Below are 24,280 nucleotides of genomic sequence, written 5' to 3' on the forward strand. Positions count from 1 at the left end.
CCCATTAGAAAAAGGTAGTGCTTAATGACAATCCAATATTTTCTAGAGCATCCCTGCCCTATAAAATTATGGACACCTTACTGATGACATAAGGTGTTATAACCCCTCTCTTTCCTTCAAAATTCCATTGAATGGGTTGGCTATTTATTTCAGCTGTTGGGGAACCTCCCACTCCAGACATTTGTGCCGGGGCAAGCTGTTTTGACTAATGACGAGGCCAATGGAGAGCTTTTATTAGGGTTTTATCTACTCATTCAATGGTATTTCATTAAAGGCGATTGTAATCATTGGACTGTTTTCACTAATAGTCTCAGTCAGAAAATACCTTCATCTCTTTTGTAAAAATCAGGGTATGTATCTGAATGTTGCAGATCAGGCGAATGAATTAAGCACATTGCTACTGTTTCCCCTTTTGTATAATCTGGCATTGATTGCTCACATTAGTGACTGGTACTTGAGCAATGGTCTCTCTCCTAGTTCCCATATGTTTTTCTTCATTTATCCATAAAATTTTTACATCTTGATATATGTTCAGTTTTTGTAAGGGTACCAACTACCACTGAAAAAAATTTTTGTTACTTTCTATTAAGATAACAGGAAAAGAAAATGAGGAATGTTGGAATGGATGTGGGAAAGCTGGGACATCAATTAATACATTGTTGATTAAGTTATGAACTGATCCAACCATTCTGGAGAGCAATATGGAACTATGCCCAAAAGGTTATCAAATTTCACACCTATTGATTCCATAGCGTCTCTATGTCCACAGTGCCTGTATTCCAAAGGGATAATAAAAAGGGGGAAAGGATCCAAATGTGCAAAAATGTTTATAGCAGTCCTTTTTGTAGTGGCAAGGAACTGAAAATTGAGCCCTCAGTTGGGAATGGCTGAATAAGTTAGGGTCTATGAATGTTATAGAATATTATTCTTCTATAAGAAATGATCAGCAAGAAAATTTCAGAGAGGCCTGGAGGGACTTACAGGAACTAATGCTAAGTGAAGTGAGGAGAGTCAAGACAACATCGTATACAGCAACAAGATTATACAATGATCGATTCTGAACAATGTGGATCTTTTCAACAGTGAGGCAATTCAGGCCAATACCAATGGTACTGTAATGGAGAGAGTGATCTATAACCAAAAGGGACTGAGTATGGATCACAACATCCAAGTTTTACTTTTTTTAGTTGTTCTTTGCTTGCATTTTGTATTCTTTTTAATCTGATTTTACTTGCACAGCAAGAAAATTGTGGAACTATGTACAGAAGAATTGCACATGTTTAATATGTATTGGATTAATTTCTATCTGAGGAAGGAGATCAGGAGAAGAAAGGGAGACAAAAATTTGGAACACAAGGTTTTGCAAGGGGAAATGTTGAAAACTATCTATACATATGTTTTGAAAATAAAAAGTATTTCCCCCTGAGGCAAGTTGGGTTAAGTGACTTGCTCAGGGTTACACAACTAGGAAGTGTTCAGTGTCGGAGACCAGATTTGAACGTAGATCCTCTTGACTTCAGAGCTGGTATTTTATCCCACGGGCCACCTAGCTGCCCCCAAAATAAAAAGCTTTTAAAAATAAAATAAAAGTAAAATTACTTGGAGCTCTAAAAGAAAAAGTAAAATTGATTGAAAACTTTGCATTTCTAAATAATTGGAGGAAAAAATGAGTAAATAATTTTAGGATAAAAGATCAAATTATAAATAAACTAAAAGATTTCACAGTTCTGCCTTTTCTTGTATTTTAATATATATGTCTTATGAGTTCAGAGCTGACCTCAGACACTTAACACTTCCTAGCTGTGGAATTCTGGGCAAGTCACTTAACCCCAATTGCCACAACAACAACAACAACAACAAAATATATGTGTATGTCTTTTAACTTATTATATGATACTTGAATGACTTCAGTATCATTGCAAAATTTGCTAACATACCTCACTGAAACTTACTTGTAATGGAGTCAATAATAATTTAGAAATTTTTAGTTTTTTTTTTTTTTTTGGTAAATATTCAATCTTAAAGCAAAATGCCTTATTTTACAATTTCAGATTCTCATAGATTTTACTTTTTAAAAGAGAATCTTCCTCTAACTTATTGCTAGCAGAGTTTTCAACAAGGTCACATTTTAGACGAGGATAGCAAAGGATATTAAAAAGCTTAAGTTCACTGAAGTTTCAAGTGAGCTATAACTTGTAACACTATTAATAAAAATATCAGAATCATAATGTTTGAGATGAGTTTAGCTCTTTTGAACTAAAATTTAAGAGATTGAACTAACTTGTTTTTTGATCTGTTTTATAATGGATGGTAGCAAGAATATCTAAGACTTTACAAAATATATGAAATTTGAGAAAAAACTCTACTTGTAATATAATATACCCCTTATGCTAGCCCCAATGAGAGATAAGCTTCACAAAATTTTCTCCAATCTTTTCTCCAGATATTTTCTACAGTCTTTCTAGATCACAGATAGAACACAATTTATCCCTTCTTATATAGACTTCATATATAAGAAGTTTATAGACATTTCTCAGTTGTCCCTCCACCAATGTAGACAGGCTTTCTCAACATCCCATTCAATTAATTTCTAAAGGAGAAGGAGAATATTTAATACACATTTCCAGAAGCAGAGGTCAAAATAATCTGAAAGATGTGAAATACTAAAGTTCACTATTAAAGGATCCAAAAAAATTCTGAAAAAATGTTCCTCATGATGATGATTGTTGCAAATAATATTTCTTCCAATTTCTAAATCATATGACTCTTTGCTCCTCCTGCATACTGACTTGCTCTTATTATCTTCTCAATGATATCTACTCTTAGGAGTGGAAATAGAATGCTGAGCAAGAAAACATCCAGCAAGAGGAGAATCTTGGGATCTTTTCTTTTTCCAGAGGGAATAGAAAACATGGAGAATATGGGAATCAGAATTGATAAGTACAAATGGACTGATGGCTGGGAATTATGCTTCCAAGAAGGCTGATGTGGGGACCAACCACCCATAATATTTATCAAAAATAAAGAGATAAAATGACAAAACAGAATTGACTGAGTAGAAGGAGACATAGGTGCTCACCAACACCAAAATGGTATAGGTGGCTTTAGTCTCAGGAGATCTTCTTGACAAATGGCTGGAGCTGTGAATATGCTGCACTTGCTTATGGTGTCTTTGCAGAAGAAGCACCAGATAGCCGCTGGCTATGACCATAAATCCCACACACAGGAAGTCAAGAATAGAGAACAAAATGACAAATACAGAGACTTTGAATGATGCTGCAGCAAATTGTGAACAGAATCCAATATTCCATACCCTTGTGTTGTTACTTCTTTCTGTATACTTCTGCATATTTCCAAATAAATGAACATTTGTTAGAATGTGTAGGATCCAAAAGAAGAGGCAGAAGGGCACAATGTAATGTGAGGCTTGAGCTTTGAAGTTTGACCAAATGGAGAAGGTGAAAGGACTGATGGTGATAATCTGAAACCCACTCAGAAAGCAAGTGATAGTGAGAGAAACATTACGGACAACTCGGTGGAGGAAATGAATCACTTGACAGCCAACATTATTAAGGAAATTTTTCAGCCCCAAACCAACCATTATCTGAGGGACTCCCTTGGAAATAAGCATGATAGAGTTGGCCAAGGCCAAGTGGAAAAAAATGGAATCAATGGACCGCAGCCTTTTGCCATTGAAGAAAGTGATGGTATAATGAGAAAGGAGAAAGACATTTCCCAGTATACCTGCGCCATTCTGGATAAAGAAGACAATACCTAGAACTAAATCAAGAAAAATCATTTTCTCACTGACTGAAGTAGCAATGTTGTTAAGAGAAAGAGACAGATGCAAGAAAGATAAAAAGGAAGGAAGGAATGAAGGAAGAGAAAATCTTTGTGTCAGTCTCTATGCCTCTTTGTTCTCTCTGGCTCTCTTTCCTTCTGCCTCTCTGTCTCTATCTACACACATGTGCACACACACACACACACACACACACGCAGCAGAATAAGGAAGAGAGCTACAATTAGATCCTAAGAAACAGTTGAGTCATTCAACTGAAGAGTTCACATTCTTTCCACCCTTTTAATTTCATTGATCAAAACACAAATAAAGGAATCTTGCCAAATTGCCAATTCACAATTCAAAAAAAAAAATTGCTGATAGCTTATAATCTAGATGAAATAAAAACAAATATAAAAGAAATAGTCTTTATACCTTTTGTGCTTACTAGAAACTAAAAGCAGAAAAACTTTTAATGTGGTCCTCAATTGCTATGTCCAAGGGCTAATATGTAATTCACACAAAAACAAAACAAATTATTAAGAGAAAATAAATAAAAATAAAGCAGTTAACTAGAAACAGAGAGAAAATGGCTTCAAATAAAAGATCTCTCCAAATGAACAATCCACCTCTTTGGCTAGCCATCTGCATTTAAAACATACTGTAATTCTCTCAATATGTCCAATTCAAATGGGCCTATGCATTATTTCTAAATGAAATCATCTAAGCCAGCTCTCCCTCACTTAAATCAAATTCACTTGCATGTTATGACATCATTTCCATGATGTCATGGGTCTTAGAAAATAGAGAACAAACAATAACAAGCTACATATAACAGGAGAAAAAAATATTTTAAAAAATATAGATAATGCTGATTAACCCTTACAAGCTGGCCATAAAATGTTTCACCATAAATTTAAATGTACTCTCAGGAATTAGCTTATTCTTGATTTAGTTTTTGTTCACACTAAGCCAAAATTTCCCTTAAATGAAAAAATTTTCAAGTTATATGGACTGGAACCAATGAGAATGAGTAAGTCCTCAACAAAAGATCATGATCTTCCTAGTAGCCTAATGTCTAGATGGACCACAGGGAGCGGTATAGACAGAAGCAAGAAGCAAGAGGCATAGATAATTTCTACCTTTCAATTTTGTTCAGGCCTTTTGTTAGCCTAAGTAGGCCTTTATTGCATTGGACTGCAGTTAAATAGTTTGTTGAATTGTTTGTTTTGACAAAACTCTGGAAATCTAATCTGATGACCATGTTATGATGTCAAGCCCAAGGTTATTGCCCTTCTATAAAAGAACAAATTCATTAGGACTTAATTATAATGTTGTCTCCTCCCTTATTAGTTCAGTTCAGTCAGGGAACTTAGCCAGAGTCTTTCCCCTTGTTAATGGCTAAAATTCCCCTTTGGAACTAAAGCTCTCTACTCAATCACATGTTAAATCTTTGCCCTGGTTTTGGAGAAGGTCTACGCCTATAAATTCTTTTGAGAAATCTCATAACACCAACTCAAAGCCCAATATATTTGAAGGTCAAATCAACTCTCCCCAACTTTTGGTGGATAGCACTAGGGATCAATGAAATCCAACATATTTGGGGGATTCAGTGATTCTATTCAACAACACCTATCAGAACCCTAATACAGGAAAAGAGAAGGGAGAAAAAAGCAAAAAGGTCCAAAAGAAAATCCACATGCACACTTTTCCCCCAGAAACCTGCAAGACATTCTTCCAATTAAAAAAAAAATCTCTGTTCACCTAATCATTCTGGAAGATTTCTACAACTTTGTCTTATTTACTTTGATACCATTTTAGTCTTAACATTTTTTGAAGAATATTTATGTAAACAAAGAGATTTTGAAGGAAAATTTATACTACTCCAAAGGAAAAAAAAGGCTTGAGTTAAAGCAAGGAAGTCTGGCTGGGATAAGAAACCTTACTTAGGTGGTCCAGCTCTGATGTGCTGATTACATTTTCATCCTTATGTGGTCTCATCAGAATTGTAGTCATCTTATTTTTCAATTGTTGGGGAAATATTAATCTTGGTTCCCGGAGATAGCAGGAAAAACCAGCTCGATCTGTTAGCCACAAGTCAATAATTTCAGAGACTAGCTGAAAAAGGAAAGAACAAGCTTATTTGAAAATATTTTTGATGCCACTCAGTGAAAACGGAATGTCCAATTCGAGTCTTTTTTTTTTTAGGTAGAAAATCCACCCCCATCTATTCTTTAAAGGTTACATATCCAACAAGCAGCATTTTATATTTTTTGCAGCTCATTATCAGGAGCAACAGCAAAAGCAGTTGATTACCAAAAGACATGTAAGGATGGAGCTCCTTAGTCCTTATTCTCCAAGGTAAGCACAAAGGATGGGGAAAACTTCTGGTGAGAGACATATTGAGATTAAGAAGCCAAAACTCAGTCTCTGCCCTTATATCTGATAGAAGATCCTGGATAGACTCAGTGTTAGAGGAGTGAGGGACGTCATGGGGAGTAAATCAATGTGTGACCTAGATCATAGCTCCGCACCTTTGGGAAAAACTAGAAAAAGAACAAAATAGAAATCCTCAATTAAACCTTAACTTGAAAATCCTAAAAATTAAAGGATGAATAAAACTGTGTGTAAAAAAACAAACAAACTAAACATTGAATTAAGTGATAAAATTAGAAGTTTTTTTTAAAATATATACATAAACCCACTGGTTAATTTGATTTAAAAAGGGAGAAGAGAATCAAATCACTAGTATCAAAACTGAAAAGAATGAATATTAATGAAAATTAAATTAATTATAGACTTATTTTGCCCAATTATGTTTTAATAAATTTAAATTTAAGTAAAATGGAAAAATATTTACAAAGATATAACTAGAAGAGAAAATAGAATATCTAAATAGAATATTTTTATTATTTTTAAATTTTTATTTATTTAATATTTTTCAATTACATTTAATACAATTTTTAACATTTGTTTTTAAAAATTTTAAGTTCCAGATTCTATCCCTTATCCCCACTCCCAGCTTCCATTAAGAAACCACTTGTGAAGTTATGCAAAAACATTTCCAAAAAAGCCATGTTGTGAAAGAAAACATAGATCTCCCATCCTAGTAAAAAAAAGAAAAGAAAAGGAAAAAAGTTTAAAAAGAGAGAGAAAGAAAGAGAAAATATGCTGCAAAATGTATTCAGACACAGTCAGGTTCCTCTCCGTTTATTATAGGATTTTTCATAATAAATCCTTCACTGTAGTTGTAGATCATTGTACTGTTGAAAACAGCAAATTTATTTACAGCTGGTTATTTCAGAACATTGCTACTTCTTTGGATACAGTACATTTCATTTTGCTTCAGTTCATGAAGGATTTTCCACGTTTGTTTTTCTTTTTTTCTGAGAGCATCCTGCTCATCATTTCCCATAGAAAAATAATATTCCTTGACAATCACATACCACAATTTATTCAACCATTCCCCAATTGATGGGCATATCCTCAATTTCCTTTCCTTTCCTTTTCTTTTCTTTTCTTTTTTTTTTTTTTTTGCCCTGATAAGAGAGCTGCTACAAATATTTTTATACATATATGGACTTTTCCTTTAAAAAGAAAAACTTTTAGTATTCATACCTAGGGTATTGTTAGGTCAAAGAATATGCATGAATTTATATTCCTTTGGGCATGAATCAAATATTTTGATCATTTACCAATTGGGACTTATTTTTTGTAAATTTGACTCCGTTCCCTCTGTGTTTGAGAAATAAGACCTTATCAGAGAAATCTGCTTTAAAATTCTTTTTACAATTATTGTTGGTAACTGTATTTTCCCCCAATTATGCTACTCTCGCCCTCCTTTCCCCTGCCCATCCTCAAAAGTGTTTTGCCAGTGACCAATCTTCCCCCAATATGCCCTCTTTTTCTATCACTCTCCCTCCTTCCCATTCCCTTCCTATTTTTCTGCAGGGGAAGATGGATTTCTACACTCATATTGAGTGTGTGTGTTATTTACCAACGAGAATAAGGTTCACTCACTCCCCTCTAATCCCTTTCTTCCTCTCCACTATAAAGGCTTTTTTGCCTCTTTTTATGGCAGATTATTTACACTCTTCAAGTTCTCCCTTTCTCTTTCTCCCACAGCATTCTTCTCTTGTCTCTTAATTTCATTATTGTTTTAGATATTATCCCTTCATATTCAACTCACATCGGTGCCTCCTGTCTCTATATACTCCTTCAAACTGCCATAATAATGAAAAAGTTCTAATGAGTTACAAGTATTATCCTCCCACGTAGGAAGGTAAACAGATAAAATCTTATGAAGTCCCTTATGATTCTGATCTCTTCCAGAGTACCCTGAAATCTGGGACCCCCTGTGCTTCTGGGAGAAGGAGCACTTGAAACTTCTGAGGTCCCTTGACACTTACACCTGCAAACTGGGGCTCCTTTATCTCAAGGTTATGAAAATCTGTCTCCTAAAATAATCGGTATCTTGTAACCCATCAGCTCATTAGCCTTGAGGATACTGTGATATTTCAGCATGTCTCACCTCCCTTAGCCAAAACGTGTGCTCACTGTGCCAGTCCTTTGTCTCCACCTCGCATTGGAACCTTCGCTCTACTTATTGCTTCTGTTATTCTTCTTGTGCTATATTCTCCTCTCCCCTTAGTGGTTTTAGCCTTTATAAACCCCCACCTCCTACCATTAGGGGCTGTCTGATTTGGTTATTATCCCCATCAACTGCCAATAAATTCTCCACTTCAATTATATTGGTCTCTACTGGCATCTGTATCTTGGGCAAACACTTAGGCTTCTCCTGAGTGCTAGATTTGAATATCAAAGTTTCCATTCAGTTCTACTCTTTTCATCAGGAATGCTTTAAAATCCTGACTTTCATTGAATCTCTCCCTACACATTTACACATCCCCACATCTCCCTCCTCTTAAAATAAAGGGGAAAAATAAAGCCTCAGAAAATCCCCTAGGGACAGGACCTTGGGACAGGGAAGGGAAACTTATCCACAGGAAGACTCCTGATTCGAGGGTGGGGAATGACCACAGATTGTTCATCACTTAAACACTTCAGAGCCCAGAAGGAATTGGGAAACCCAGTCTTCTCCAGTGGGAGAAGGAGATTACTAAAACATAGAGCAAATTAGCTCATTTCTCGCCTGAAAGGGGGATTTTAATGTGCTCTCGATGATTCTCTTTGGAGCTCCACTACTAGTGTTGAACACCGCCAGGTCTGTTAATTTGTTATTCCATCAAGCTGTTTTCTTCCCGTGACCGGATATCTAAACCAGCCTGGACTGTAGTTGGGAGGGGGGAAAGAGAGAAGGGGAATGAGAGCACAGTCTCTGGAGACATCATGTGGTCAACCTGGGAATAGCAGGACACTTGTCCTTGGATGTTTCAAAGTAAGTTTCATCCTTGGTGATCAGTATTTGCCCTGCGAATACATCCCTTTAATTCATTTAAGAAGAGAGATGTTCCTCGAATTTTGCTCCGATCCTGCCCTCCATTAGCTCATCCACCAGGTCCCTGGACAAAAAGGCTGAAACTCTTGACTGCCTCACCTATTCCGAGTCTGTCACTGTGAACCTAAATGCAGAAAATAAAAACACAGTACCAGGAGGCAAAAAGTCGTCCCGAAAGAGATACACTTGTAACCAAATGCTTTGGAAAGTCTTTCCTTAGCCTTTAACTGACCACAATTCTGGCACTGACTGGCCCCCGGTTTGGATGCCCTGAGCTGTCAGAGGGACCCCTGCTAGGGATTTCTGAAACACTGTTATATCCTTAACCCTTATTGAATCAGTGGCCTGAGCAACAGGACTATGATTAGTCTCCTGTGAGAAATATACCTCTTGAGCTCAGAAAGGGGTGAAGTTAAAAGTCGGTTTTCTTACACATCTGCAGGAGTGGATGTGTCCCAATTCAGAATAAGCACACACCAGAGAGAGGAGGCTCGAGCCTTCTAGCCCTTTTCCGGGCCAACAAAACCCTTCCCGATTTGCTGGATATTCCAGGAGTCACAACTTTCTAATATGCCCGTTACCTATTTACACCTAGATATCTTTCCCTGCCCACCATCCATTGCCTGACCATTAAAATAAGCCTAAACTCCTCCTGGAAAAGAGAAATTAATATTTTGGGGCTATTTGCACACGAGCACTTCAAGCAAAGCATAACCTTTACCAGAATTAAGTATCTCCTAACCTAGAACAGGACAGACAAGTTACATTTCATTTTATCTGGTCCTTCTGTTAAATGCTGCTCTGAAGTTTTGGAGACAAACTCTGTTATATCTCTCGGCTATTCAGCTAAACCATGTGGCCCTGGGGGTGGGGCTCCTGCAAAATGATTAAAACTTTTTGAAGGGCATTCTGGGTGATTATCGATTAGCCCCTCCCCCCAAAAAGAAGCCAACTCAAATGAGAATTGTATGTTGTTCATTATAAATCAAATAATGTAAAATTATCGCTTGTTATTCAGAATGCTAGGAGGCTGTCAGATATGCAATTGGATAGAGTTTAAAACAAGTAATCTCTTACTTCAGTGCAGTCACATAAAATCTCATCATTTGTTAACTTCACAAGTCAAGTTCGGAAGCTCTCACTTGGGCGTATGGAAGTGTGTGTGCAGAAAACTATGTTAGGAACAAATAGTATTTGATCATGATTTCTGCAAAGTAATAAAGTGTTGGCAATAACTGAGATTGAACAGAGATACAAAGTAAAAGTTCCCCATAGCCAGTGTTCTGTGGTTTTCTGTAAAGGACTGAAACCCTTGAAAGGTGTGCTTGACTCAGACAACCAAGCACTTAAAGCTAATTCCCTATTGGACAATAACTCTATTGGCATATTCTTGGAAAATGGCCCTTCTCCCTATTCCATGCTGGCTCTATCTTTTGGTGTATATAGATAATCATAGGAGGGATAGAGGGTGGAGTGAGACATCCAGACTCACTTGGTCCCAGGACAGAGAGGAGAAAAGTGTGGAGATTCTGAACTCTAGATCCTTGGCAAAACTCCTGGCCGTTTTATCCATCTCCTTCACTTCTCCCCCTGAAGACCAAGTACTTTTGCTTATCATGACTCCAGCTGCTCTTGAGGCCTCCCGGGAGCTAGTTTGGACTTTACATTTTGATGCCCAATGTGTGAACCAAGGATCCTAATTTCACCGAAGGAGTCCCGGTGATCAGGAAATAGGGTGAGTATTTTAATAGACAAATAAGGAACTTACTTTGTTAAGGGCTAAACTGGTAACCTTTTCTAACTGAAATGGGGCAGATAGTAGGAAAAGATTCTCCCCCACCCCAAGGGAGCTCTGTAGAAAGGAGACTTAGGTGGATCAAGAGACAAAGTTTACTTGTAACTTGGCAGCAGATCGGTGGACTCTTGGATACATTACAATGCATGTCCCCTTGGTTTTTCAAGTAAGAAGGAATAGAGGTAGATAATTGGAGACTAGTAGAAGATCAATTCTGTGAATCCTACAATGATAAAGGTCCTGATTCAATTTCTAAGGAAACATTCTATATATACAACATAATACAATTGGACTTAAAGAATCCCACAAGTTACAGAAAAAAGAAAAGTTAAGAACAGCCAGATGAGGAAGTGTGAGCAAAAAGAGGAAGATAAAGGACAGATTAATGGCAATATCACCACAGGGCATGAGAACTTGAAGGGCGGTGATTCTCACTTTCACAGCCCAGCTTCAACTCCACCTACACCAGAGCAGAGCCTTGATGCCCTGCCCCTCCCACGAACTTCACTTTCCAGGGTTTAGGAGGAGTAGTGGGAGGGGCAGTGACATCACCAGCACCTCCTCTCCCAGCAATCACCAATCTCAGTGCATGGGAGAAACCCCCATTCAATTGAAGATTTTCTATTCAATTCCAGCTCAAGCTGACAACCTTCCCCCCTCCCCCCTCCCAGCAGGGCTGGGCTTGGAGCCAAAGGCTTATAAAAGAGCCAATTTTAAACCCTCTCCTTGCAGAGGACCTAAGATGCCGAGGAATCTGTCTTCCCGGCACAGCGAGCCCCTGGCTGGGGGGATGTTCTCCTCCAGCGCTGCCCTCTCTTTCTCCTCCCCTCTTTCCCTAAGGAGACTTTATGGCTCTGCCGGGATCTCTCTCCCTGAAACTTCCTTTTCCTGCCGGGACTTTGCCACTGAGGAATTCCCCCTTTCTATTCCTGCGGAGCAAAGGCTGACTCCCCAAGGCCCAGAATAAACTTCTTGTTACCGGTCCAGCTTTTGGGGTTCGTAACTGATGATGCGCCGCCAGAAGGGGGTTCCCCAGACTCCCTCCCCATGTGCTTAATCCCAAGGGGGTACAGGGGAGCCTCACCTCTCCATCTGCTTCCCTGAACCCCGAACCTGTCACTAGACCTCGGCATTTAACTCCCCGACCGCCAGGACCCCTGAGCTCATCCTTTGGTTCCCTGACCTCCTGAGGGCGACTCGTGGGCTCGGGTCCTGGCGCTCTCAGGGAGCGGGGGCTGCCTCCCACTGACCTGGCCCCGCTCTTTCCCTCCCTGGAGAATGGAAGCCCCCTCTGGGCAGGACTCTTCCTATTCCTCTCCTCCCCAGCTCCAGCTGATGGAAATGAACTGAATGGAGAGGGGGCCTGGGGGCAGAAGCCCTGGGGTCAGACCCTGCCCCTGCCAGAGGTCACTGTGAGCCCCGGAGGGGAAGAGGAGACAGGAACAGAAAGCTGGGAGAGGAGGCGGGACGGCAGCCTCTGATTGGGCCACAGACCTAGCCCGGCCCCCACCCTCTGGCCAATGGGCCCAGGAGCCGGGAAACTATTCAGAAGTCAGAGGTGGGCTGTGGGGGGCCTGCCCAGCCTGGCCTAGGACCCCAGAGAGCCCCGAGGTCAATCTGTCCTCTTCTCTCGGAGCCCTTATTCTCCCGGAGCCCTTATTCTCCCCGAGCCCTTATTCTCCCTGAGCCCTTATTCTCCCCTTCTTGTAGAGGACCCCGGCCTCAGCCAAGGTCACAGCCTCAGGCAAGGTCACGGGTCTCAAACAAGGTCACGGCCTCAGGCAAGGTCACGGCCTTAGGAAAGGTCACGGCCTCAGGCAAGGTCACGGCCTCAGGCAAGGTCACGGCCTCAGTCTCTCCTCGGGGGCCGTCTGGGTCCCAGGGGCAAGATGCGGGTGGGGGAGACTTTGCCCTTTTGAGCTAAGACCTTTCCCGGCCTCACTTTGCCGGAGCCAACGCCCATTCAGGAATCCCGGCTCCGCAAGCAAAGAGGCGGAGAAGAGCCGGCTTTACCTGGTTAAAAAACCCACCGGGGAGGCGGGAATCTCTGGCCCAAACAGAAACAACCGCTTGGCTCCAAGCCAACCAGGACCGAACAACAGCCATGGTTTCTTTGGACCCAAACCGAGGCTCTTCCCCTCCCGGATTGAGTTTTTTGTTTATTTTTTGACTTGATCCCCACGTGGCCCCTGGATCCCGAGGGCGCCGGGGAGAGGGAGGCTGGGGACTCTGCGCAGCTGCGGGTCATGACCCCGGCTTCCTATAGGCAGGGTCCCCTTGGAGAACCAAGGACAAACCGGAACAGCAGCGGCTGCGCGTGTGAGCGGGAGCGGCCACTAGGGGGACCCAGGCGGGACCGGCCGTGCCCCATGGCTCTCTGCCCCCCCCCGCCCCCCCCCCCCGCCCTTCCTTTCCACACCCTTCCCTGCCTTGCCCAAAGGAATGTAAATTTATTTCAATTAATTAACTATTATTATTATTGATGCTGAAACCACCCAGGATACAGCCAACTTGTTTTTCTAAATTATGCAGGTCCCGGCGGAGCATGCGCACAGTTACTCTTGGAATCCAAACTTCACTTCCCAAAAGGCCACATTGCCAGAGGGGGCAGAACTTGGCATCCCACGTGGTTCCCTTTAAGTGCTTTCCCAGAACCGGAAGTTGGGGCTCTAGCGCTCTCCCCCTGCCTGGAATGTTGCCATGGCCCCAGAGAGTCGCCCCAGAGGAGGCGCTCCTGAAGGCGCTGCATGTGGTGTGGAAGCCTGCAGGGGGGCACTCTAGCATCGTGGGAACCGCCTCGGTCCCTGGTCCCTTCACTCTTCTCGCCTAGACCTTGGAGCCCGCCTCCCGAAGACCTTCCCCCCGGACCTCCCCGCTTTGGCTCCTCCCTGCGGACCCACCTTCCTGCACTTGCAGCTCCCACCCCAGAGCCGCTCCCTGCAAAGCCCGAGTGACCCCTCTGCTCTCAGGCCCCTCCGGGCTCGATGGCGGGGCAGTCCCAGGGATGAGAACCTCCTTCCTGCCGCTTTATTGCTCCCTCTCCAGCTGAGGCTCCGATGGCCGCCAGGCTCCGTCCCCCCTGACTCTTTCTCGGTGAGTGGGGGCTCCCCCTTCAGAGGTCCTGGGGCTGGGGCTCTTTTGGGACCAATGACTCTGGGATCTGGCGCCCCGCCCCGCCAGTCAGCCCAGCCTCTGCAAACACCCCGCCCGCCCTGCATGCCGGGCCCAAAGGGGAGGGAGTCCCTGTGGGGAGTCAGGGAAAGGTGGCGGGGTCTGGATTTCCTCAGTGGCGGAACATTCATTTAAACTCCTAGCTCTGTTCCTGCCATTTTCTCCCTTGTCCCCCCGCCAGCCCATCTCCTTCCCGCGGGACTCCTTTTTCGGGACTGCTACCGCAGAAAAGCTTCCGCGGGACTCCTTTTTCGGGACAGCTACCGCAGAAAAGCTTCCGCGGGACTCCTTTTTCGGGACAGGTACCGCAGAAAAGCTTCCGCGGGACTCCTTTTTCGGGACAGCTACCGCAGAAAAGCTGCCGCGGGACTCCTTTTTCGAAACTGCTACCGCAGAAAAGCTTCCGCGGGACACCACCTTCTGCGGGACTCCTTTCCCATCCCCCTTGTTGCGTACCTTCCCTCTGCTGATTATCCCTCTCCCTTCTCTCTGTCTCCCATCTATCCGGGCAGGTGTGTGCGTCTGTGTGCGTGTAGTTCGCTTCCCTTTGTTTCCCCGACGCTTAGCACAGAGCCCGGCTCTGGCGGACTGACTTCTCCTCAGTCTAAGTCAGCAGAGCCTCCTGGTCCAAAAAGCGGCTGGATCCGGGAGGATCCTGGCGGCCCGAGTGACAAAGGCCGGTTTTCTTCCCGCGCAGGAATCACGTCATGTTGTTAAACCGCATCTTGGGGCGGGGTCTTAAGGTCAGTGATTTATAAAAATTCATGATTATTTCCCCACCGTTGGTCTCCTTTATAATTTGATGTAGTTTTCCTTATGTGTTTAAAACATTTTGAGAGAGGGGTCCGGAGGCTTCAGCAGCTTTCCACAGGAGGAGAGGTCCCCGACCCCGAACTGGGAGGTTCTGTTCCGCTTTGGGGGAGGGCACGCTGGCCTGTCTGTCATATGGAAGGAGGAGCCTTGTTCTCCGGGGCGCCCGAGGGAGACGCTAGGAATGGTGGCGGGGGCTGGGGGGAGGCTGGTTCCGGTGGGATTAGGGCTCTGCGCGCGGAGGGGTTGGTGGTCACTCAAAGGGCAGCTTCAGGCCGGAGGACTGTTTCTGGGAGAATCCCAGGGGAGTTTGGTCTCCTAGCTGTTAATAGGGATGATGAAGCCCCGCCCCTTTGTTCTGCAAGTTTCCGGGAGGGGGAGCACAGTCTCCATCACTGGCTTCTCTTTGTGGCTCCCCCCGCATGACTCCCTCTGACGTCATTCCCACCAGAATGCCGATGGGTAACGCCCTCCCTCTCCATCCCTCCCTCTGGAAACCCCCCTTCAAGGCCCAGCCCGGGCTCTTCCTCCTTCCGTGCCTGTGGCTTGAGCTTACTCGGAGTCTCTGGGTGTTAGAGCTTTCTCCCAAATGACGGATTTTCCCCCTTTTCATTGGGGTCAGTGGTTCCTGTCCCCTTTCTCCCCCGGGGGATGGCGGTGTCTTGCAGACGCTTCGGGGTCGTTTTGTCTTCACTGTCCCCAGTGCTCAGCCATGTGCCCGACCCTCGGGCCAGACCGGCATTCACAAAGGCTTCCGGAGTGAGCGCTTGAACAAACACCGCAGGGCTGTCCCTCTGGTTCAGACTCGGGGTGCTCGGTAAATACGGGACTGGGGCACATTGGAGTCTGAACCTTGAGAAGCACTTCTAGTAGTTCCGGGGCAGCCACATGGTTCTTCTCTAGGAGGGTCCTGGAATATGCACAAACGTGTCTGATGTTGCAGGAATGGTGAACATTGGGAGATGTGGCTGTGACCTCTAAGGAGACCTCCAGTCTCCAAGGAGACCCCGGTGCCTTCTCAGCAGGATCCGTGCAGGGATGGGATGCGGGACAACCAGAGGAACCTGGCCTGCCCGGCTAAGCACAGATTCCCCTTGTCTCCCCATCTGTCTTTGGGAAGGGCTTTGCTTGCTTTCTTGGTAGGAATTATGGGCTTTCTGGCCCTGTGGTTAGGGAAAAGACCTTTGTTTTGTACCTCTAGAAAGTGATTATTTGTATGCTGCAGAGGTTGCACCTTCTTCACTCTGTTCCCTCAGAGAGAATCTTAATTATTATTATATTATTGTATGATGTAATAATATAATAATTATTAAAAATAGTCATCTAACCCTAGTATAGTTCTCTGAAGACATGAAAGTTTTCTATCCTGTTAGCAGGATCCTGTTAGTTCTATCCTGATGTGTGTCAAATGAATTAATTTTTTACCTGAGTACAACTCCAGTCTGTGACCCCCTTCTCCATAGTTCCAAAGAGAGCATCTTACGGTCATACCCTGGCATGTTCACTTTTCCCAAGAGAGAGAAGGGCCATAGTAGATGGTTTAATAAATGTTTATTGCATTATATTAAATCTGAGATGGTTCCCCGAACCCACCTTTTTTTCTATTTCCAACAAACAGGACTTGTGATTTCCAAACCAGATACAATACACCCATTGGAACAAGAAATAAAGCTTTGGGAGGGAGATGTCTGAAGAAGCACCTGTCCATGTAAGTGAGTGAAAACCACATGGGGAAAAGGTACAGCTACAACATCATGCCTGGTCTTGAATAAGAATCACTTATAAAATGTGGATCCAGGAAACTGCCCTTGTATCCCTTCCCAGAAATGTGGGGAAGAGCTGATTTTTTCTGGCAAGAGATCCTTCCCATTCATCCTTCCCTTGTTTTCCTGTTATATATTCATAATTCTTAATTTATACTAACAGAAGTCCTTGTCAAATTTCTCTTTGCATTATTCTATAAACGCTTTCCATGGTTTTTTTTTGTTTTTGTTTTTTTTGTTTTTTTTTAATGAGCATGTTTATGGAACTAGCTCCAAAAAAAAGGTATATACTAAATAGTGCGATTGAGTCAGATTATAATTATTTTGTCACTTTGACTGCATATTGCCAGATTGCTTGCTATTTTTCTATTCAGTTTCTAACATTCTGCCCTAAATCAATGAATGTACCCGTTTCTTCAACTCCGACAACATTGAGTTTTTTTTTGTTCTAATGATCTCTGCAGTATGTTGGCATAGATCCTCAGCGTTGTTCCAATGCATGCCTCTGCTTAGGTAATTGATTAGTAATGTTTGAGTGACTTTTCAATTGACTTTTAAATTTCTGTTTCATTTTCAATTTGGATTTTCCTCTTTATATTCTTGGACCATTTATTCGTTATAGACAGGCAGTTTCTCTGACAAATTTTTAATCTTTCCTTGTGAATTTAGCAATGCTATATACCTTACCTCTGATGGTAACTATGTGAGTATGAGCCTTATCAGTTATTCTTTCTCAACCTTAGGTAACTAAAACTCTAAAATGATTATAGATGAGTTCCAGCCAATATTGGTGGAGGAAAGTAGTTTTCTTTTTTTTTTTTTTTAATTTTTTATTTAATAATTACATTAAATTGACACTCGTTTCTGTTCCGATTTTTTCCCCCTCCCTCCCTCCACCCCCTCCCCTAGATGGCAAGCAGTCCTTTATATGTTGGATATGTTGCAGTATATCCTAGATACAATATATGTTTGCAGAACCGAACAGTTCTCTTGTTGCGTAGGGAGAATTGGATTCAGAAGGTATAAATAATCCAGGAAGAAAAACAAAAATGCAGATAGTTTACAGTCGTTTCCCAGTGTTCTTTCTTTGGGTTTAGCTGCTTTTGTCCGTCATTTATCAATTGAAACTCAGGTCTCTTTGTCAAAGAAATCCACTTCCATCAAAATATGTGGAGGAAAGTAGTTTTCACACTTAATGAAATCAATGGCCTTTGATATAGTGACTTTATATATTTAATACCTGAAATTCTTCTCATATGTGCCATCAACACCCGTGTGAGAATATTTGTATGTAACATACGAATCTTTGTGTCAGGGAGAAGTCTGGGGACAATAAGAGGACGTTTCATTTCCCAAAGGCATTTCAGCCTTTTCTCCTTTTCAGTTATTAGCCCAATTTATTATTCTTTTGCAATGTCCATCCTCTAAGATATGAATCAGTACATAAGGTCCCAAAAACTATAGTTTAAATTTTTTTTTCTTATTATAGCTTTTATTTACAAAACATATGCATGGGTAATTGTTCAACTTCTACCCTTGCAAAACCTTCTGTTCCAACTTTACCTCTCCTTCCTCCTGCTCCCTCCCCTATGTGGCAGGTAGTCCCATACATGTTAAATACGTTAAAGTATATGTTAAATGCAATATATGTATACATAGTTATACAAAAACTATAGTTCTGAACTTTAAAATTGCACTGTTGGATGAATTCTGTAGCTTGCCCATCTAACTGCATGTTAGGATGTGGACAGTAGGCATTTTTTATCTACACATTCTTCACTGCGTGGATATAGCCCAGACTCTTTTAAGTGATTAAGGATCTCATCCAAGAGTTCCTCCAGTGTTCTAGGACTTGAACACATGAACATATGTGGAAAAATGAATGTCTGGAGCATTTCACTGTTTATGAAACCCCCAACTTGTTCTTTGCTTCCAAAGAATAACAAACCCATTTAATAAGCATTAGTTTACCTCTTAATGCCTGCCCTGCTCTGATACTTAATTTCAGAATGGGAAGGGACCTCAGCAAACATCTATGCTAATGCATACGAGAGAGGAGACCTCACCATAACATGCCTGACAAGTAGCCACTTCTGTAATAATATTTTCTGAATAAATACATACTTATTAGTTTTTTAATTTAAAAAAAGACGTGCATTATATCCTTCAAGTAATCTTGCACAATTTATACCGTTATTGTTCTCAATCTATTTTATTTTTACTTCACAATTATTTCTAAATATGCCTCTTCCTACTCCCCTATTAAACAAGCTTTTCCTTATAAGGTTAAAAAGGAAAAAAAAAAAGAAACAAATTAAAAACTGACAAATCCTCACCTCTTTATTTAATATATGTATACATTGTTCCACACTGGGAATCTCCCACTCCTGCAATGAAGGGAGGGAGGTACATGTTCTCAGCTCTTCTCTGGGACCATCCTTTGTCCTTATACTTACTTACTATGTTGTATTTTTGTTGTCATCCTATATTTTGTTGACTCTTCTTATTTCCCTGTAATAGTTCACCTAAGTCTTTCCTTGCTTCGCTGAATTCTTCATATTTGTCATTTTTTAAAGTGAGGTAATATTGTGTTATAGGAATGTATCTTAGACATTCCCCAATAGAACCTACTCATTTTTTTAATCAGAAAAGTGCTGGTAGGAATGATTTGATGAATAAGAGAGTTTTCTTTTCTATCTTAGACTTTCTTGTAGTGTTGGTACAGAAGTTTATTTTAAAGTGTAAAAGCTCATTATAGTACACAAAACTATTGTGTCATATGTTGTCTATTTTATTATTTGATCATCTTTATTGATTGAGGAGATAGAAGAAATGATGAAGTGTAATGCAGCCGGAAATGGAATATTTACATTTTTATCTCTTTCAGGTTGGGACAGTAGGTCTGAAATCAAACAGACAATCCCAAAGCTGGACATTTCTTTGAAGGAATTATGCCAGGAAAGTCTTCTAAGGGGTGGTACCTTTGACTCTGAATTGAGTCAAATCTGGAGCACCCAGCTAGGGAGGAAATAATAATGAATGTAATGACTGGGAAGGCCTTCTGCTGGAAGATAGACCTCATTTGACATCAGATTATCCATACTGTGAAAGATCTTAAGAATGTAATGAATATGGGCAGACTTTCTGCCTGACTAAAGCTCTTATCTAACGGATGTGTCGAGTGTTAGGATTAACTACCTATCACTTACAACCATTAAATGACATTGTAAGGGGAGACAGTGGTATAAACTCACCACGCCAGCTTAAAGAAGAAGCTCAAGAGGCTTTGAGAGAAGTTGAAGTGACTTTATCCAATGTGGTTGAAAGAGTCATTCAAAAACCCTTGGAAATATCAGTTTTTGCTATGCAAGAGGCACCCACAGCAGTCCTTCATCAAGGAGACAGTGTGATAGAGTGGGTGAACCTTCCGTCACAACTAGAACAAACTCTTAGTCTTTACCCAGTGCTTGTGGCTAGACTTTTATTAAAAGACATTAAGCGAGCCAGATAACAATTATCTGGGATAAGACCTGATAAGATAGACACCTTTTATACTAATGCACAAATTAATGTATGCTGTGAAACCATCCCAGAGCGGCAAATTTTATTAGCTATGGCTCCAAATTTTATACACGGGTCTCCATTAAAGATAAGCAGACTATTACATAATTGAGGGTGGGTTCTTGAAGAAAAAGTTTCTAAAGTTCGTCTTAAAGGACCAACTCTCTTTACAGATGCATCCAAACATAATATTTGTGCTGTATACTCTTGTGATTTAATTATAAATTATAAATTATAAATTATAAATTATAAATCAGAACTCCTTTTCAGTCCACTCAGCAGAATGAATTGTATGGGATCATTCTAGCTCTTACTTATTCTGGAGATAACATCTGATTCGGCCTGTTCTACAAAGCATTGCCATAGCCCAAATAAAATTTGTAGCTTCTAATATATATCAGCTCTTTTAGGAACTTCAAGAGCAAGTGAGAAAGCATCCAGGTAAGATTGATATCTTGCAGTTCCACTCTCATAGTGGACTTCCAGGTTCTATTTTTGATGGTAATTCAAAGGCAGATAGCCTTCTAACGATGTTGGTCAATACTCCTTTATTTCAGGCAGCCCAAGAATCTCATTCTAAATATCATCAGGCTGCTTGAGCTTTATATTTATAATTTGGAAAAACAAGAGAGGAAGCTAGGAGCATTGTAAATACCTGTACAGCTTGTCTTCCTTTCCACGCTCCTACACTGCCTCCAGGGAAGAACCCTCGTGGTTTGAGACCCGATGAAATTTAGCAAATGGATGTGACCCATTATAAATCTTTTGGTCCTCTGTCTTTTATCCATGTTGTGGTAGATACTTTTTCAGGATTCACTTTTGCAAAAGCAGCAGCAAAAGAGACAGCCTGAGTGGTCACTGAATTCCTTATACAAGCATTTGCAATTATGGGTGCGCCATAAGCAATGAAAACAGACAATGGACCTGTATATACTTCTAAAAATTTTGCACACTTTTGTGCACAGTGTAAGATTTTACGCACCACTAGCATACCTTTTAATCCTCAAGTACAGCAGTAGTAGAGAAGAGGAACAGAGACATTTAAGATGCTCCTCCAAAAACAAAAGAAAGGGGGAGCCAAAGGCAACCCTAGAGAACTTGTCAATCTAGCTCTTTATACTATTTCTTGATTTTTGACAAGGTGCATTGGCTCTGGCAGGCAGGTTTTATAACCCACCAGAAGGGCAGTGTCCAGTGCGAGCAGCACCACTATCTAAATAATCGCCAGGTGATGTGGAGAGGCTCAGAAAGTGGTGAATGGAAGGGACCAGATAGATAAACTGCTTGGGGGAGAGGGTTTGCTTGTATCTCCACAAATGGAGAAGGAATCAGATGGGTGCCAATGAGCTGTATTCACCTTGTCCATCAGAGAGAGATGATGGACCTTGAAAGGCAGCCCAAGATTCTCATTCTAAATATCATCAGGCTGCTCGAGCTTTACATTTCTAATTTGGAAAAGCAAGAGAGGAAGCTAGGAGCCTAATAAAAACCTGTACAGCTTGCCTTCCTTTCCACGCTCCTACATTGACTCCAGAGAAGAACCCTTGTGGTTTGAGACCCAATGAAATTTGGCAAATGGATGTGACCCACTATAAATCTTTTGGTCCTCTGTCTTTTATCCATGTTGTGGTAGACACTTTTTCAGGATTCACTTTTGTAATACCAGCAGCAAAAGAGACACCCTGAGTGGTCACTGAATTCCTTATACAAGCATTTGCAATTATGGGTGCGCCACAAGCAATGGAAACAGACAATGGACCTGCATGTGCTTCTAAACATTTTACACACTTTTGTGCACAGTGTAAGATTTTACACATCACTAGCATACCTTTTAATCTTCAAGTACAGGCAATACTAGAGAAGAGAAACAGAGAGATTAAGATGCTCCTCCAAAAACAAAAGAAAGGGGAAGCCACAGGCAACCCTAGAGAACTTATAAATCTAGTTCTTTATACTATTGACATTGACAAGGTGTATTGGCTCTGGCAGGCAGGTTTTATAACCCACCGGAAGGGCAGTGTCCAGTGCGAGCAGCTCCACTATCTAAATAATCGCCAGGTGATGTGGAGAGGCCCAGAAAGTAGTAAATGGAAGGGACCAGATAGATAAACTGCTTAGGGGAGAGGGTTTGCTTGTATCTCCACAAATGGAGAAGGAATCAGATGGGTGCCAATGAGCCGTATTCACCTTGTCCATCAGAGAGAGATGGAGCACACCTTGAAAGGCAGCCCAAGATTCTCATTCTAAATATCATCAGGCTGCTCGAGCTTTACATTTCTAATTTGTTTTTTTTTTTTTTTTTAATAAATTTTATTTTATTTAATAATAACTTCGCATTGACAGAATCCATGCCAGGATAATTTCTACACGACATTATCCCTTGCAATCACTTATGTTTCGTTTTTTCCCCTCCCTCCCTCCTCCCCCCCCCAGGATGGCAAGCAGTCCTATATATGCTAAACATGTTGCAGTATATCCTAGATACAATACATATTTGCAGAACCGAACACTTCTCTTGTTGCACAGGGAGAATTGGATTCAGAAGGTAAAAATAACTCGGGAAGAAAATCAAAAATGCAAATAGTTCACATTCATTTCCCAGTATTCCTTCTTTGGGTGTAGCTGTTTCTGTCCATCATTTCTCCAATGAAACTCAGTTAAGTCTCTTTGTCAGAGAAATCCACTTCCATCAGAATACATCCTCATACAATATCGTTGTCGAAGTGTATAATGATCTCCTGGTTCTGCTCATCTCACTTAGCATCAGTCCATGTAGGTCTCTCCAAGCCTCTCTGTATTCATCCTGCTGGTCATTCCTTACAGAGCAATAATATTCCATAACATTCATATACCACAATTTACCCAGCCATTCTCCAATTGATGGGCATCCATTCATTTTCCAGTTTCTAGCCACTACAAACAGGGCTGCTACAAACATTTTGGCACATACAGGTCCCCTTCCCTTTTTTAGTATCTCTTTGGGGTATAAGCCCAATAGAAACACTGCTGGATCAAAGGGTATGCACAGTTTGATAACTTTTTGGGCATAATTCCAGATCGCTCTCCAGAATGGCTGGATTCGTTCACAACTCCACCAACAATGCATCATACATTTCTAATTTGGAAAAGCAAGAGAGGAAGGTAGGAGCCTAATAAAAACCTATACAGCTTGCCTTCCTTTCCACGCTCCTACATTGACTCCAGAGAAGAACCCTTGTGGTTTGAGAGGCAATGAAATTTGCCAAATGGATTTGACCCTTTATAAATCTTTTTTTGTCTGTCTTTTATCCATGTTGTAGACACTTTTCAGGATTCACTTTTGCAATACCAGTAGCAAAAGAGACAAGCTGAGTGGTCACTGAATTCCTTATACAAGTATTTGCAATTATGGGTGCCCCACAAGCAATGAAAACAATGAACCTGTATATACTAATAAACATTTTGCACACTTTTGTGCACAGTTTAAGATTTTACACACCACTACCATACCTTTTAATCTCAAGTACAGGCAATAGTAGAGAAGAGAAACAGAGATATTAAGATGCTCCTCCAAAAACAAAAGAAAGGGGGAGCCACAGGCAACCCTAGAGAACTTGTAAATCTAGCTTTTGAATTTTGACAAGGTGCATTGACTCTGGCAGGCAGGTTTTATAACCCACCGGAAGGGCAGTGTCCAGTGCGAGCAGCTCCACTATCTAAATAATCGCCAGGTGATGTGGAGAGGCCCAGAAAGTGGTGAATGGAAGGGACCGGATAGATAAACTGCTTAGGGGAGAGGGTTTGCTTGTATCTCCACAAATGGAGAAGGAATCAGATGGGTGCCAATGAGCCGTATTCACTTTGTCCATCAGAGAGAGATGGAGCACACCTTGAAAGGAAGTACACCCAAGAAACTTCTGGTGGTTCCATTGCTGACTGTGCTCATCACTGAATGAGGATAGCAG

General features: G+C 41.5%; 1 protein-coding gene and 2 long non-coding RNA genes across 8 annotated transcripts in view; 2 read left to right on the plus strand and 1 right to left on the minus strand.

Annotated features, from left to right (window-relative positions):
* The window catches only part of LOC127556673 (uncharacterized), a 71,773-nt gene extending 51,337 nt beyond the window's left edge, over nucleotides 1-20,436 (plus strand). For 2 of the 6 annotated variants that reach the window (XM_051989968.1, XM_051989967.1), the window contains exon 4: nucleotides 19,663-20,436. The gene's annotated coding sequence lies outside the window, so the exon portion shown is untranslated. Of the gene's footprint in view, nucleotides 1-14,945; nucleotides 15,830-15,955; nucleotides 16,152-16,630; nucleotides 16,751-19,662 lie in introns of all 6 variants that reach the window. The other 4 variants (XM_051989971.1, XM_051989970.1, XM_051989969.1 and 1 more) reach the window with 4 other exon arrangements.
* On the minus strand, nucleotides 20,264-22,201 carry LOC127556683 (uncharacterized). The gene is made up of 2 exons (XR_007952493.1): nucleotides 21,827-22,201; nucleotides 20,264-20,991 (listed from the first exon to the last, which is right to left on the minus strand). It is a non-coding gene; the product is annotated as an uncharacterized LOC127556683 (long non-coding RNA).
* Nucleotides 21,330-24,076, plus strand: LOC127556682 (uncharacterized). Its single transcript, XR_007952492.1, has 2 exons — nucleotides 21,330-21,499; nucleotides 23,982-24,076. It is a non-coding gene; the product is annotated as an uncharacterized LOC127556682 (long non-coding RNA).
* Nucleotides 24,077-24,280: the final 204 nt, after the last annotated feature.

This window comes from Antechinus flavipes, chromosome 3 (genome assembly GCF_016432865.1).
Source record: "Antechinus flavipes isolate AdamAnt ecotype Samford, QLD, Australia chromosome 3, AdamAnt_v2, whole genome shotgun sequence".
NCBI lineage: Eukaryota > Metazoa > Chordata > Mammalia > Dasyuromorphia > Dasyuridae > Antechinus > Antechinus flavipes.